Below are 15467 nucleotides of genomic sequence, written 5' to 3'. Positions count from 1 at the left end.
GACCAGAGGACGCCTGGCTTGGGTGGATTGCTCACATGTGTCCAGGGGAGGACCACCTCCAGAGTGTCCTAACGGCCCCTGACACACGCCGTGCTTGTCTGGTGTGCTGGTTGTTGATAGCTGTCATAGTCACGTGCCCACGTACCTTTGCTTGGCGGGTTGTGGGATGTGCATGTGCTTGCTGGGACCTCCCTCACTGTGGTTTTGGCCCCGATCCGGATCCGGGTATGTAGGCGGATCCGGATTCGGGAGGTAGGATAGACCCGCGGATCCGGATCCGGGAAGTAGGATAGACCCGGGCCTGGGCTCCTATGTTTGAATGGCCTGGGAGAGGGGGGTCTTAGCAGGTCGGTTGAGCCTGCCTCCCTTTAGTCCAGGTTGACGCCTATCCAGGTCTCTTATACCCTATCATTTGCCCCCCACTCCCTTATGCAGATTTTCTGGATGAGGGAGTAGAGTAGGGTTGCATATTGGCTTAGTAAAGAAAAACTTGTGCTTCTGGTTGCCCCCCAATCCGGATCTGGTGTAATGGATGCCAATCCGGATTAAGGTAGAATATGTGTTTCAGAAAAATTTATGCTCCTGGTTGCCTCCCAATCCGGATCTGGTGTAATGGATACCAATCCGGATTAAGGTGGAATAGTTGCTTCAGAAAAATTTCTGATCCTGGTTGCCCCCCAATCCGGATCTGGTGCAATGGATACCAATCCGGGTTAAGGTAGAATAGCTGCTTCAGAAAAATTTATGATCCTGGTTGCCCCCCAATCCGGATCTGGTGTAATGGATACCAATCCGGATTAAGGTAGAATAGTTGCTTCAGAAAAATTTCTGATCCTGGTTGCCCCCTAATCCGGATCTGGTGTAATGGATACCAATCCGGATTAAGGTGGAGTAGTTGCTTCAGAAAAATTTCTGATCCTGGTTTCCCCCCAATCTGGATCTGGTGCAATGGATATCAATCCAGATTGATATGTTCCTGTGTAGGCTTATATGATCCGGGTAGGAAGCTTTAGGTCCTGCGAATTTTTTGGAATTTGTAACGTTTTTTGCTTAATTTCCCCCCATAAATTTGAATTTCGACAGTTGTCCTCCTAGAAATCCGCCCCATAATGATTATGGGGTTTAATTCGCATTTATATGTGTGTAATTACACATATATATGTTTTTTTTTGTAACTGCTTTTTCTTCCAACCCTGATCTGCCACGTGGCAGGGACTGGTTATCTCTTCTTTTGCCTATAAAAGGCTGAGCCTCTCCTTTATTTTATTTTTTATTCTCTCCCAAAGACGAACAGCCGTTTCTTTCTTTCTCTTTTCTCAATTTTCTTCGAAGGTTTGCGTTGTTGGCTACTTTCTTCCACCGTTGATTCGCTGTTGCCTCGTCCGTCTGCAATTTGTAAGCTTCCTTGTGTTTTTCTTTTCGATTTATTGCATTTTTCCTTTAAGTTCTTGCATGCCTCGAGTTCGCTTTTCTATCCGTGGATTAATGGTTTTGTGGTGAATATAACTGTTTGTGGCTTTGTATTTTTAGATCTGTAGGTTTTAGGCACTTTGCTATGTGTTTCACACGAAAAATTGGGTTTGGGTGTTTGATTTTTCTGAGGTTTTTAGGTCTGTTCTTCGCGTTCTTGATAGAATACAATTGTATGTATATGTGAAATGTGTGGATTTTGCTGTTTGATTCTTGGGTTAACTGTTTTTGGGTTAGGGTTGTGATTTTGATCCGGGTTGAGTGTATAGGACCCGGATCTGGGGGAGGTTTTTAAGTTGTTTTTGGTTTCTTTTGATCCGGGTATATGGGTTTTGTTTTAAGTTTTTTGTTGCTATGGGTCCGGATCTGGGTATTTGCCATAAAGATCCGGGTCCACGGTGGTTTGCTTTTGTGGGTTGTAGTTAATATGATCCGGATCGTTGATGTTTTTCCGGGTTGGACTTGCATTGGTGGTCCGGATCATTAGGTTATGATAAAATTAACATAACGTACCTGATCCGGACCACTTAGTAAGACAAATAAAATCTGTAGGGCCCAGGCTAACTGACCTTCATTTTAATAGGTATATGGTCCGGATCAAGGAGCGGGCTAGAAAAGTCTATAACTGCTACCCACACTTTTCTGGAGAGGAGAGTGACCCGGATTCATCCGGTAGAGAACAGATCCGGGTAGAGATGGTTAAGAAAGCTTCTCCTTCCGCTGAGGTAATCTCAAAGTTCAGGTATAAGAGAATGCCTGGGGGTTCAGTTCCCTTCACGCCCGAGGGGTACTGGATAGATGTGAAGTATCACTTTGTTGAGAAACCGAACGAGATCGAAAACGAGGTCTATTATAGCCGGGTTAGATATGATAGGCAGGCCGACGGTCACCCCGGGGTATATAATCAGGAGGCTCTCGAGAGGATGTTCGCTGCTTTCCCTATAAGCCGGGATCATTACCAGTTGAAGGACTCGTTTTCTGAGGCTGATCCGGGTGAGATGAATGAGGCGGTCCGGGCTGCTTTCCAGTTGACTCCAGATATTGAGTGGAGATGGCCAGAACCCGATGAGAGGATCTATCATCGGCCAGAAGATGGTTTTGTCCCGGTTTGGATGGAACATCTCAGATCCGGGTGGAGCCCCCGGTGCCATATGTTTATCAAGCACCTCTGTAAGCACGTGTACAGGATATCTCCGATGCAAATCACCCCGAACGGGATAAAGTCGATGACATGGTTCATTGCTTGCTGCAACAAATCCGGATTCTTGCCCACCTTGAAGCTTTTTCATCAGATTTTTTATCTCTCCAAATCGAGTCAGAAGCCTTTTTATGAGATCAGGTTCCGGGCCTCGGAATGCGGCTTCGGCCCGGGCAGAGCCAAGCCAATAATGCACCAGTCTTCTTTGAAGTACTGGAATGGGGAGATGATCCTTCTGAAGGGATATGACTTGGCCTATCTTCCTTACTTTACTACTGAGGGGGTTCAGACTAAGTTTAATCCGGCTGTGCTCGAAGACCGGGCTGTTACCCAGATTAGATGTTTCTGTGAATCTCTCGAGTTCCAGCCGACTCGGGATACATTTATGAATCATAAGCTGCTTTTTAGTCTAGGCTGTAAGTTTTCCTTTAATTTATGTTGCTTTTTGTCCGGAACCCCCTCTCCTCCTGGAGACCCGGGTCATGTCTCATTTCTCCTTTTTGATTGTGTATAAGATGCTTGCCTTTGATCCGGATATCTTTCACTCAGCTTGATGATCCGGATCAAGGGCCAGTTTGCTTGCAACCTGTTTGTTTGTCTTTTGCCTCTGATCCGGATCTCTTTTATCCAGCTTGATGATCCGGATCAAGTTCCAGTTTGCTTGTAATCTGTTTGCATAAGTTTTTTTGCCTTTGATCCGGTATTTAACCTTCCTTTGTTTCATTTCCGCAGGTCTGCCTCATTTCAACCGCAATTTTTTGAAAATCATGTCTTCTTCTGCTTATGTTGCCGCTTTCAACACTCTAGGGCTGGCATTTAAGACGAGCAAGGGAGCCCCTGGTTCCGGATCTGGCTCCGCAGATATTGAGGGAGGGGCAGAGTCTTCCGTCCCCCAGAACATCCCGGATTCGGGCCACGAGTCTGAGCCCGAGGTCCAGGAGATTCCGGGCGGTGATGGCCCCCCAAGGAAGAAAAGAAAATCCGTTCCAACCAAGCCACCCCGGGGCAAAGCTGTGGTTTCCAACCGGGTTGTATGTGATTCGGAAGGCAAAGGGCCTGATGGAGAGGCCGTGAAGATAGGTACCAAATCCCTAATCGACCTAGCCGAGTTCATGTCTAGTATCCCCTCCGAAGATGACTGGGAGGAGGTTGAGGGGTACAGTATGGCGGCTGCCTTGAAGAGGGTTACGGGTCAATGGGTGCAGGTGATTTCTGAATTTCTTAGTTATTAGTTCCGGATTATTCTCCCCAGTTCATTCTATACTTGGCTTATCTTTTTTTTTTTGTTTTTCTCAGCTCGGGAGTGCCATATCCATCTGTTCTGATGTTGCTTTTACTGAGATCCGGGAGGCCAATAACCGGACTAACGTCGAGAAGATCCGTGCCGATACCTTGAAGGGGGAGCTGGAGGAAGCTCGGGAGGGATTCCGTGTGGTGGAGTCCGGGTTGAATGAGAAGCTGAAGGATTCGGAGACCCGGGCTGAGGGGCTGGCCAAAGAAGTGGAGAGGCTCAAGGCCGAGCTTGCTGCTAAAGAAAATCTGAACAAGGAGGCCATCATTGCTGAGTTCAAGGCCAACGATGTTTATGATTTTGAAGTTGCTCAGGCTGGGGTTCCCGAAGTCCGTAGATCCTGGGTCGTTGCAGAGCGCCACATTAAGACCGACCCCCTGGCTTCCTGGGAGAGCTTCATTCAGGAGTTTCTTGCTGCAAAGTCTGCGGTTGAGCAGGGTCAGGGGGAGCCGGAACCTTATGATGGTCCGAGCCCCAGCTTCCTCTAGACCCGGACTAGCTTTGCAAAGCTTTTCGGGCTCAGCCCATATAATTTCATTTTCTAGGATTTCCAATTCTCGTACTTTGATTTGAACTGTTTGTAATATTTGGATTTGTTCCGGATTGATGTCAATCTGGATCCTTCTTTGAACTTTTTCCCCGTTGTAGAAAATGTTTGCTTTTCTTTCGTCTGTTGTTTTTATTTTTATAAGTAATCCGGATCATGGCTATATTGTGCAAATGATCCTGACCCAGGTTGTGGCTATAGCCCCCGATCCGGATGGGCTTTATATCCGGATCTTTCCGGGTATGAAGTCGTATCCGGATTTGCTCTTGAAATTGTTTTTAATCCGGGTATGATGGCCACCTGGGTTGAAGTATTATTTTTTGCTTTATGTACTTGGGGAAATACAAGTTCATAATGGTTGTTTCTAACCCGGATTCAGATGCTTATCCGGGATAGTTTTACTATCAAATTTGTTTTCGATCCGGGTATGTCTAACCAGGGTTGTTCGCTTTTTTGCTTTATGTACTTGGAAAATTTAAGTACATGATGGTTGTTTGCAACCTGGATTTGAATGTTAATCCGGGTTGTTTTTTGCTTTTAAATTTGCTTTCAATCCGGGTATATGAACCACCCGGGTTGATGTTTGCTTTTTTGCTTTATGTACTTGGAAAATTGAAGTACATAATGGTTGTTTGTAACCCGGATTTGAATGCTAATCCGGGTTGTTTTTTGAATTTAAATTTGCTTTCAATCCGGGTATGTCTAACCCGGATTGGTGATTGCTCCATCTACTTAGAATTTTTCTAAGCAAATAGTGGTTGCTTTCGTTGTTTGCTTCTAACCCGGGTGTGAGAAGGTACCCGGGTTGTTATTTGCTTCCATAACTGGTAATTTAAAAGTAATAACTTTCTGAGAAGGGAAAATTCTTTTCATTGATTTACAAATTTTTTCATACAAAATATCGGATCATAGATTGGTTGCTTGCCATAGGCTACAAGTTCTGGTTGCTTTTGGTTGCTTTTCTACTGGTAAAACTTTCTGAGCCTGAGTCCATGCCATGTATTTGGTACTTCAGAGTCATCCATGTTCATGAGCTTGTATGTTCCTGGCCTTAAAACTTCCTTGACTTTGTATGGGCCTTCCCACTTTGGCATTAGCTTTCCGGTATTAGTGGGGTCTGAAGCTTCTGTGTCTCGTAGGACCAGATCTCCCACTTGAAAGTTTTTGACCCGGGACTTCTTGCTGAAGTGCTCTTTTGTTTTCTGCTTATACTTTTCCATTCTTGCCACTGCCTGGTCTCGAACTTCATCGATTAGCTCAATATTCGTTCTGAGCCCCTCCTCGTTTGCTATTTCATCAAAGTTGATTGCTCGATGGGAGGGGGATCCTACTTCAATTGGTAGCATGGCTTCAGTTCCATAAGCCAGCTTGAAGGGGGTTTCTCCTGTGCTTGTTCTGGGGCTTGTTCTGTATGCCCAGAGTACATTAGGCAATTCTTCTGGCCATTTGGTTTTGCTTTCCCTGAGTCTCTTCTCTATCCCCCTGAGAAGTATTCGGTTTGTTACTTCAACTTGCCCATTTCCTTGAGGGTAGGCTACTGATGACTTCTTGTGCCGGATGCCCCTTTCTTGAAGGTAGGATTCGAATTCTGAACCAACGAACTGTGGATCATTATCTGAGACCAGTACCCTCGGGATCCCAAACCTCATCAATATGTTGTCCATAAACTTGATGCAGTCTTGTTGGTTTATTGTCCTCATTGCCTTTGCTTCTACCCATTTTGTCATATAGTCAATTGAGACTAGTAAGTACCTGAGGTCTCCTCTGGCTCTGGGAAAGGGTCCCATGATATCAATTCCCCATACCGCAAATGGGATTGGTGACAAGACTGAGGAGGGTAGGACTGGGCTCATCCGCGTCACATTGCTGAAGAGTTGGCATTCCTTGCATTTTTTCACAAAGTCTATTGAATCCTGGTGGATAGTAGGCCAGTAGTACCCCTGCCTTATGATTTTGTGAGCTAGTGCTTTTGCGGACATGTGGTCCCCGCAGATTCCTTCGTGAACTTCCATGAGGCAGTATTGTGCCTCTCCTGGGCCTATGCACTTGAGGATTGGGGAGGAAAAGGTCCGGCGATAGAGTATTCCCTCTTCCATGAAGAATTTCGAAGCTTTTGCCTTTAACCTTTGAGCCTTCCCTTTATCCTCCGGGAGCTCTCCCTTCTCCAAGTAGTTAATGAATGGAGTCATCCAGTTCGGACTATTTTCTATCTCCATGACTTCCTCAGACTCTGTGCTTGGTTTCTGCAATTCTTCGAAGTAGACGGAGCAATCCAGGTCTGATGAATTTTGAACAAGTTTAGACAATGAATCAGCTTCTGAATTCTCCTCTCTACTGATTTGGATGACTTGGACTTTTGGTATGGAGGCCAGGTAGCTTTGGACCAGAGCCTGGTAATTGGCTAGAACTGGATCCTTGGCTATGTACTCGCCATTTGTTTGCTTTACGACGATCTGGGAGTCGCTGTAGATTTTGAGATTCTGGATACTGAGTGTTCTTGCTAACTTCAATCCTGCAATCAGGGCCTCGTACTCTGCCTGGTTGTTTGTTGCTGAGAATGCAAAGGAGATTGCTGTTTGGATTGTGAACCCTTCTGGGCTCTTTAGGATGAGCCCGGCTCCCGATCTTTCATTTGTTGAAGAACCACCAACTTTGAGAGCCCAGGCTTCTGTTTCTTGATCTGTGTTTTTCTCAGGGTCAATGCTCATGGGCACGGGCTCTTCTGGAAAATTGCATTCTATGATGAAATCAGCTAGAGCCTGGGCTTTGATTGCTGTTCTAGGAATGAAACTTAGATTGAACTGACTTAGCTCAACTGCCCAATTTACCAATCTCCCTGAGACATCTGGCTTGTGTATTATCTTTCTTAATGGTTGATTTGTTACAACCCTTATTTCTCTTCCCTGGAAGTAGTGTCTTAGCTTCCTGGATGCTGTGACTAAGGCAAAAGCAAACTTTTCTAGACTCGGGTACCGGGTCTCTGCATCTTTTAGCACTTGGCTCATATAATAAACTAGTTGCTGTTTCCCGTTCTCTTCCCTGATCAAGGCTGCTCCAACTGCCAGGGCCCCTGCTGACAGGTAAAGGGATAGGGGTTCTCCGGGTTGAGCTTTCGTTAAAACAGGGGGTTGGGAAAGGTAATTTTTGATTTCTTCAAATGCGCTTTGGCATTCCTGGCTCCAATTGACTTCTCTCTTGTTGGTTGCTCCTTTTAACAGGTCAAAGAAGGGTAGGCATCTCTCAGCTAGCTTGGAGATGAATCTTCTGAGTGCAGCTAGTGATCCTGCTAGCTTCTGCACATCTTTTTGTGTTCTAGGAGCCTTCATCTCTTGGATTGCCTTTATCTTTTCTGGGTTGGCTTCAATTACTCGGTTGCTTATCATGAATCCAAGGAATTTTCCTGCCCCTACTCCAAATGTGCATTTTTCTGGATTAAGCCTGAGTGAGTATTTTCTCAAGTTGTCGAAGCATTCTCTCAGATCTCCTGTGTGCCCGGGGACGCTTGTGGATTTTGCAATCATATCATCCACATAGGATTCCAGGTTCCTTCCAATCTGGTCCTTGAAGATTTTATTCATTGCCCTTTGATATGTTGTTCCCGCATTAGTCAATCCGAACGGCAGCATTACATAGGCATAGACCGCCCTGTGGGTGATGAAGGCTGTCTTTAGAATGTCTCTGGGATTCATTTTGATCTGGTTGTACCCCGAGTAGGCGTCCATGAAACTTAGCATCACGTGCCCAGAGGTTGCATCGATCAATTGATCAATATTTGGCAGAGGGTAGGGGTCTTTAGGGCATGCACTGTTCAAATCTGTGTAATCGATACACATTCTCCACTTTCCGTTTGCTTTTTTCACCATCACTACATTTGCCAGCCATTCCGGGTACTTGACTTCGCATATTATTCCGGCTTTCAGTAGTTTCTCAATTTCTTCATCGATTACTTTCTGCCTTTCCGGGGCAAAATTTCTTCTCTTTTGCTTGACTGGCTTCTTCTCTGGGTTGACGTCCAAGCTATGCATCACTATGGATTCATCCAAACCGGGCATGTCTCTTGGTGTCCAAGCAAATATGTCAGAGTACCCTTGGAGTAGCGAAACCAGGTCTTTTCTAAAATTAGGCTCGAGCCCGGATCCTATCTTTATCTTTTTGGAAGGATCGCTTGTATTGATCAGAATTGTTTCTGTTTCAACGGCGGCCTCTATCTTGGATTGATCCGTATTTGATACCATCTTCTGGATCCGAGCCTCTGCGTTCTTTTTCATATAAATCTGAGCCTGGGCTGTCATCTCTTTATTGTTTATTTCTCCAATTTTTTCTGGGTTGGTTGCTTGCACAGTAGGGTTTGTTTGGCCAAGGCCTAGGCTCAATTCAACCCCTTCTGTGACTTGGTTGCTTTTTTGCTCTTCTGAGCTTGGTTTGGTTGCTTTCGGATTTGAGAGGGACTCTATGACCTGAACTTCTTTCCTCGCATCGTCTCTTGAGTTGGGGCGATGTTTCTTAATACTTTGTTGTTTCCGGAGTACCACGGCCTTTCTCTTGTTGCCTTGGTGGGTTTCAGCCATTACCAGAGCCTGGCTGTAACATCTTTCAGCTACTTCATAGTCTCCCTTGATTTCTCCTACCCTGGTCGGAGTTGGGAATTTGATTTTCAAATGTGATATGGAGGTGATTGCTTGGATCCTGGTTAAGGCCGAGCGCCCGATTATGCCGTTGTAGGATGAAGGAGTATTGATCACGTAGAACTTTATCACATGGGTAACTTGGTTTGAGCCCGATCCGAATACGACTGGCAAGTATAAAGTTCCCTGGATCGGGACCAAGTTGTTCCCGAACCCATACAGAGGGTCCTCTTGGCATTCATTGGAGCGTACGCTCCCAAGCTTCATCCTGTCCACGGTATGCTTGAAGAGTATGTTTACTGAGGATCCATTATCGATCAACATCCTTCTTACTTCGTTGTCAAAGATATCAAGTGTTACGACCAAGGCTTCGTTGTGATTTGGGTTGACTCCTTCATAATCCTTGTTGCTGAATGAGATGATCATCTCCGGGTAGGATTGAATGGAGAATACCTCATCTCCTGAGCCTGGGCTCCTAGGGGGAGAGTGTGAACCTCCCAGGAGCACGTTTACCACATTCTTTCCTTTTCTTTGCCTTTCCTCTCTCTGATTTTTCTCCCTTGAGATGTATTGATTTAGGTTGCCTTTCTTGACTTGATCTTCAATGAAGTATTTTAAAGAGAGACAATTTTCAGTCTTGTGTCCATGGGTTTCATGATAGTCGCACTGCCTGTTGTAAGGCCTGCTCTCTGGCGGAGTCTGCATTGGCTTTGGAGGATAGTAGAATGGCTTTCCCTTGATCTCCTTCAGTATCTCTTCCCGGGTTCTGTTTAGTTGCGTCCACTCTGGCTCTTGCCTGGGCTCCCTTTGCTGCCTAGGGGGATCGTGATCACTTTTGGACTCTGTTTTAGGACCCAATCTTTGGAAAATTGGGGTGTTTTGTACCACATTTGTTTGCTGGGTTTGGTTGATTTGTTTGAACTTTTTCTCCTGATGGTAACCCCCTTTCGGTCGGTCATCAGAAGATTTGTTCCTGTTCCCTCCATTCCGAGTCATTCTCATCGCCTGGAGAACATCTGTTTCTTTTATGAACCGGGCTGCCATGGAATAAGCCGCGGCCAGGCTTTGGGGCTCTTTGTTTATCAACTCCACAATATACCTCTCATTGTGTTCTGGATCCAGGTTTCTTCGAAATATGCTTAGAGCCTCCCTTTCATCGAGATTCGAGACTTTGTTGATGGCTTCCTGGAACCTCCGCATATAGGCTGAGAGTGCTTCGTTATCATATTGGCGGATTGTCTCCAGGTGGCACATGTGCATTTCATGTGTTTTATTGGCTCTGAATCTTCTAAGGAAGGCTCCTCTGAATTCTTTCCAGGAGTGGATGCTTCTTGACGGGATTCTGCTGAACCATCTTTGAGCCCCCCTTTGAGGGTCGAGGCGAAGAATCTGGATTTCGTCAAGTCATTGTAATAGTATATATGAGCTATCTGTTCAAAGTAGTTGAGGTGCTCTTCCGGATCCCCCAGTCCGTCGAAAGAGTCAAAGTTGTAATGTTTGAGATTTTTCTGTCGAGGGATGGCTTCTAGGGAGTGACTGAAGGGCGTGAGGGTCTCCCCAACTTCCACCCCGGATTCTTTCTCCATTTTTCTTTGGAGCTCGTAAATCATGTCCTTGAGATCTTTCTGACCCTCCTCTTCCTCATCAGAAATAAGTTCGGGGGTAGGGTCCCTCCGAGTTCTTTTGCTTCTTGCTTTAGCTAGGAGCCTCTCCTCCTCCACTTGCATTCTTTTCTGAATTTTTTGCTCCAGCTTTTCCTCTTCTTCCTTTCTTATCTTTTCTCTGATTTCTTCTAGCTTTTTCTTTCTGGTTGCCTCTGTCTCCTTTTTGCTAGGCTCCTTCTGATTCTTCTTTGCCTTGGCCCCAATTCGGTCGAAGACAGATCTCCTGGATTGCTGAGAGTCCCCGGACTCTTCTTGCTCATCATCTTGCTCAAATTCCATCTGAGCCCGGGCTTGTTCATCTCTGTAGATCCTGATTGCTTCAGCGAGTTCGTGGCTTGTTAAGTTAGCCATATGCTCCTCTGCAACTGGAACATTGGTGTACTTGTACTGATTGAGCTCTATGACATTTCTGGCATCCCTTACCGGGGTATGTTGCGTCAGTGGTTGCTCCTGGAAGATCTCTCTGTCTCCAGATTCTTGGGCTTGAGAGGGTTCTTGATCCTGAATGTGGGTACTGGCGGAGGGCCTACCAGCTGTACTTTTTCCTGCTCTTGCCATTACCACAATTGTGCAAATAACTGACCAAGATTTGAGGCTACAAATGTGGATCTGGGGTTGCTTTTTTGAAGATTACAAAAAATTTCCAGAATAACAGCAAGCAAACTTTTCTGGGTTTTGCTAAGAATGATACTAAACAAGAACAGCAGGCTCTTTAACACAAAAGAAAATATGCAAGCTAAAACAGTTCTGGGTTTTAAAATCACCAAGACTATCAAACCCCAGGCTTCAAGATTACAAAAATTATCAAACCCTAAACAACTAAAACTTAACAAACAAGGGCGGGCTCACACAATCGAGGCCCAAATCAACAAGCTCATATAAACGTGGCTAAAATGAAAACTCATATTCAAGAAAGGGCTTGGTTGTTTATGTTCTTACAGGTTTGGAAGTGGACTCTCTCAAGAGTTTGCTGATGGAGATGAATCCAGGGGCACCGAGACCCAAGGATGGAGCCCCCTCCTTCTAGCGCCAAATGATAACTCCGGTGAGCGGGCGGCTCCGTCCGTCGGCGTTCCTGGACCTTCTGTGCATGAGGGAGGTGTAGCTGCAAGTTGGGCGCCTGCAAAACAACACCGGAAGGGGGGTTTGGCTCCCACGGCGCCTCCGGTGTAAGAATAAGAACAGGATTTGGAGAAGATGAAGGTATATATTTATGTAATTTTAGAGGCTGCTGTGTGTTTTTGAGTGTGAGAGAGTGTGAGTGAGTGTGTGAGAGTGAATATATTTTCCAACCCCTAAACCCTCCATCCTTGGGGGTATATATAGCCCCAAGGTAGGGTTTAGGGGTAGTTACCTCTAAATCTGGGCCGTTGGATCTTGGGACCAGAGGACGCCTGACTTGGGTGGATTGCTCACATGTGTCCAGGGGAGGACCACCTCCAGAGTGTCCTAACGGCCCCTGACACACGCCGTGCTTGTCTGGTGTGCTGGTTATTGATAGCTGTCATAGTCACGTGCCCACGTACCTTTGCTTGGCGGGTTGTGGGATGTGCATGTGCTTGCTGGGACCTCCCTCACTGTGGTTTTGGCCCCGATCCGGATCCGGGTATGCAGGCGGATCCGGATTCGGGAGGTAGGATAGACCCGCGGATCCGGATCCGGGAAGTAGGATAGACCCGGGCCTGGGCTCCTATGCTTGAATGGCCTGGGAGAGGGGAGTCTTAGCAGGTCGGTTGAGCCTGCCTCCCTTTAGTCCAGGTTGACGCCTATCCGGGTCTCTTATACCCTATCACATATCACATTTTTTTTCAAGCCTTACAAGTTACAGCTTCTTAAACTAGACTCACAATCTTTGGACAAAGATACATTATTGCTAACTGCATATAATAATCTATTATTCATTGCTTGATTAATTATCATGTTTAATGTTGAGATTATACCTGACAATACTGATATATGACACGTGAACACGGTACGAAACGACATGAATAATTAGTGTTTGGGTTCGAAAATTTGGTAGACGGACACGAAAGTACACGAATACGAAAAAACACGAATATAATTAGTATTGGGTTTGAGTTTCCAATATAGTTACACGACACAGAACGAAAATAAACGGAATAAATAAAAAATTAAAATTTTAAAAATATATAATATACATATATATATATATACTAAATATCAAATTTGAATTTTACCTATTCTAAATAACTTATATATAATTGTAAATAATAAAATATATTTTATGATTTCTTGACGAGTGAGCACTTCACCATTTAAGTGTCTATTACATTTTTTAACAAGTAATATTTTTTATATATAATTCGTGTATTTTAGTGTACTGAAGGATCTGATTCGGGTTTAAAGTTTGGTACACGAAAATATGAAAGTACACGGAACGTTTGTACACGATACGTAATGTTGCCTAGTTGAGATGAAACTAATTTCCACCTCGGTAAGAAATGGTAGACTTTTCCTAAATGGTCCCTGCATGCCACATGGTTTCCAATGTGGCTAGCCACGTAGACATACACATGACTGGCTAGCAGATTAGAGCGGGCAATCGGGTCGTGTCGTGTACTTTCGTGTCGTGTAATTTTGTGTTTCGTGTACGTAAACATGAAACACATATCCGACCCGAAATGATTTCGTGTACCCATATGTGAAACCCATATCCGATTCGAATCGTGTCGTGTACTTTCCGAGTACTTTTCGTGTATATTAAATAAAAAATTAATATAATATATATATATCCATATAATATATAAAAAAATCTATTTTAATGTATAATTTAATGAAATATGGAGAGTGTATATATAAATATATCTATTTTTACATAGTATTCTATAAAAACTTGTAAATATTTATATTATATTTATTTTATATACATAAATATATGTATGTGTTATATATATTAATTTATAAATATATTTATCTCGTGTAATTTCGTGTACTTTCGTGTACCTAAATTGAAACCCATATCCGATACTAAATCTATCGTGTAATTTCGTGTTCGTGTACATTCGTGTTTCGTGTATCAAAAATTAAAACTCATATCCGTATTTTTCGTGCCGTTTCGTGTCGTGTACCAAATTATCCGCTCTACTAGGGATCCTGAGTCCAGACATGTCACTTATCATATATAAATTACCTGAAAAATAATTCATCTGAACCAACTTTGTTAGGAGAATAATTTTAGAGGCGTTAAATTGGTTCTTGAAATAGATTTCGAATGTCATGTGTTGTTTGATTGGTTATAAATTAAATAATAACAGTGAAGTGAATTTTCTGCATTCGCATAAATTTTACTAATTAAAACATTTTAAATTAGCAATTCACCAATGATACATTATTTGACATCAAATTTTGATACCTAATTTGTTACCTCTATCACTTACTCTTATCATAAACATGACAAGATACTCATAATTTAACCAAACAAAGATTATATAAAAAATTTATATAACTATTAATTATGACGACATAAACCTAAATTACTTTAAGAGAAATTAACAAAAATATTATTTTTTTAAGTTTTCTTACGATTTTATTATCTCCCAATTTTTTTTATAAAAATACGGAATTAACCAAAATCAAGTAGACATTCAACTAGCTGAATCGAGTTTTTTATGCTTGCATGAGATTGCATGGAGTTGCAGAAATTTGTCGAATGTTGCATCCCGTAGAATCAAATTGCAAAAACCGTATTTTTACAAAAAAAACAATAATTGAAAAATAGTATTTTTACAAATAAAAAAATATTTTTGCATTTAAAAAAAATACTTTTACAAAAATGTATTTAGTCTTGGTTTTTTTTAAGAAAAGCCTACTTTAATAATGTATAACCAAATCTCGTGGTTCTACTACTATTCTAATTTTAGTTCATACAAAATTACTCTATTCTCCAAGGAATAATGACAAAACAAAGTTTGATGAGTTACGTTCTTAATTAACATCTGAACCCAGTTATGTAGTTGTTTAACCAAATTATGATCACCGCAAAAACCATTACAATTGTTAGTAAACACTTATACTAATTAGCAACAACTATCCCACCATCTCAATTTATCTGTCTTGTTTAAATTTTTACAGTTAAATTGACCAAATTTTAACTAAAAATTTTACATAGTTCGTTATCGAAAATATTTATAAAAATTATATCATTAGAAAGTATGTTTAATCTACTTTAATATGTATTTTCCAATTTTTCAAAATAATAAAAAATAAATTTTTATTTACAGTTAAAATTGAGTAAATTTGACCATCAAAAATAAAACAAGACGGATAAATTGAGACGGATGGAGTATTATGTATAAATCAATAGAAATATAAACATGAAAAAAGTAAACCATAATCATCATGATTCGTGCATTATCCAATTAAATTATATAAAAAAATAAAGTAATTATAATACAATTTGTTTTCAATTATAATAAATTTGTTACGTACTCTGCATGCATGCTCCAACTGATATTAGCTAGTTATTTTCCCTTTCCAGGAACAATGGCGAAGCAAAGTTGATGAGTATAAACGCTATGCTTGAACATCCAAATCGTAATCCAATCTACTTCTCCGACCAAATTATGATCTTCGCAAAACCTGTACCAGTTCGTGGTAGTAAGCACAAAAACCTTTTCTGCCCAGAGCTTGAATTTCATCTCATACACATTCT

The sequence above is a fragment of the Apium graveolens genome, chromosome 3, assembly GCF_009905375.1.
Source record: "Apium graveolens cultivar Ventura chromosome 3, ASM990537v1, whole genome shotgun sequence".
In the NCBI taxonomy this organism is placed as follows: domain Eukaryota; kingdom Viridiplantae; phylum Streptophyta; class Magnoliopsida; order Apiales; family Apiaceae; genus Apium; species Apium graveolens.
The sequence above is the reverse complement of the archived record's forward strand: the minus strand, read 5'-3'. Positions refer to the sequence as shown.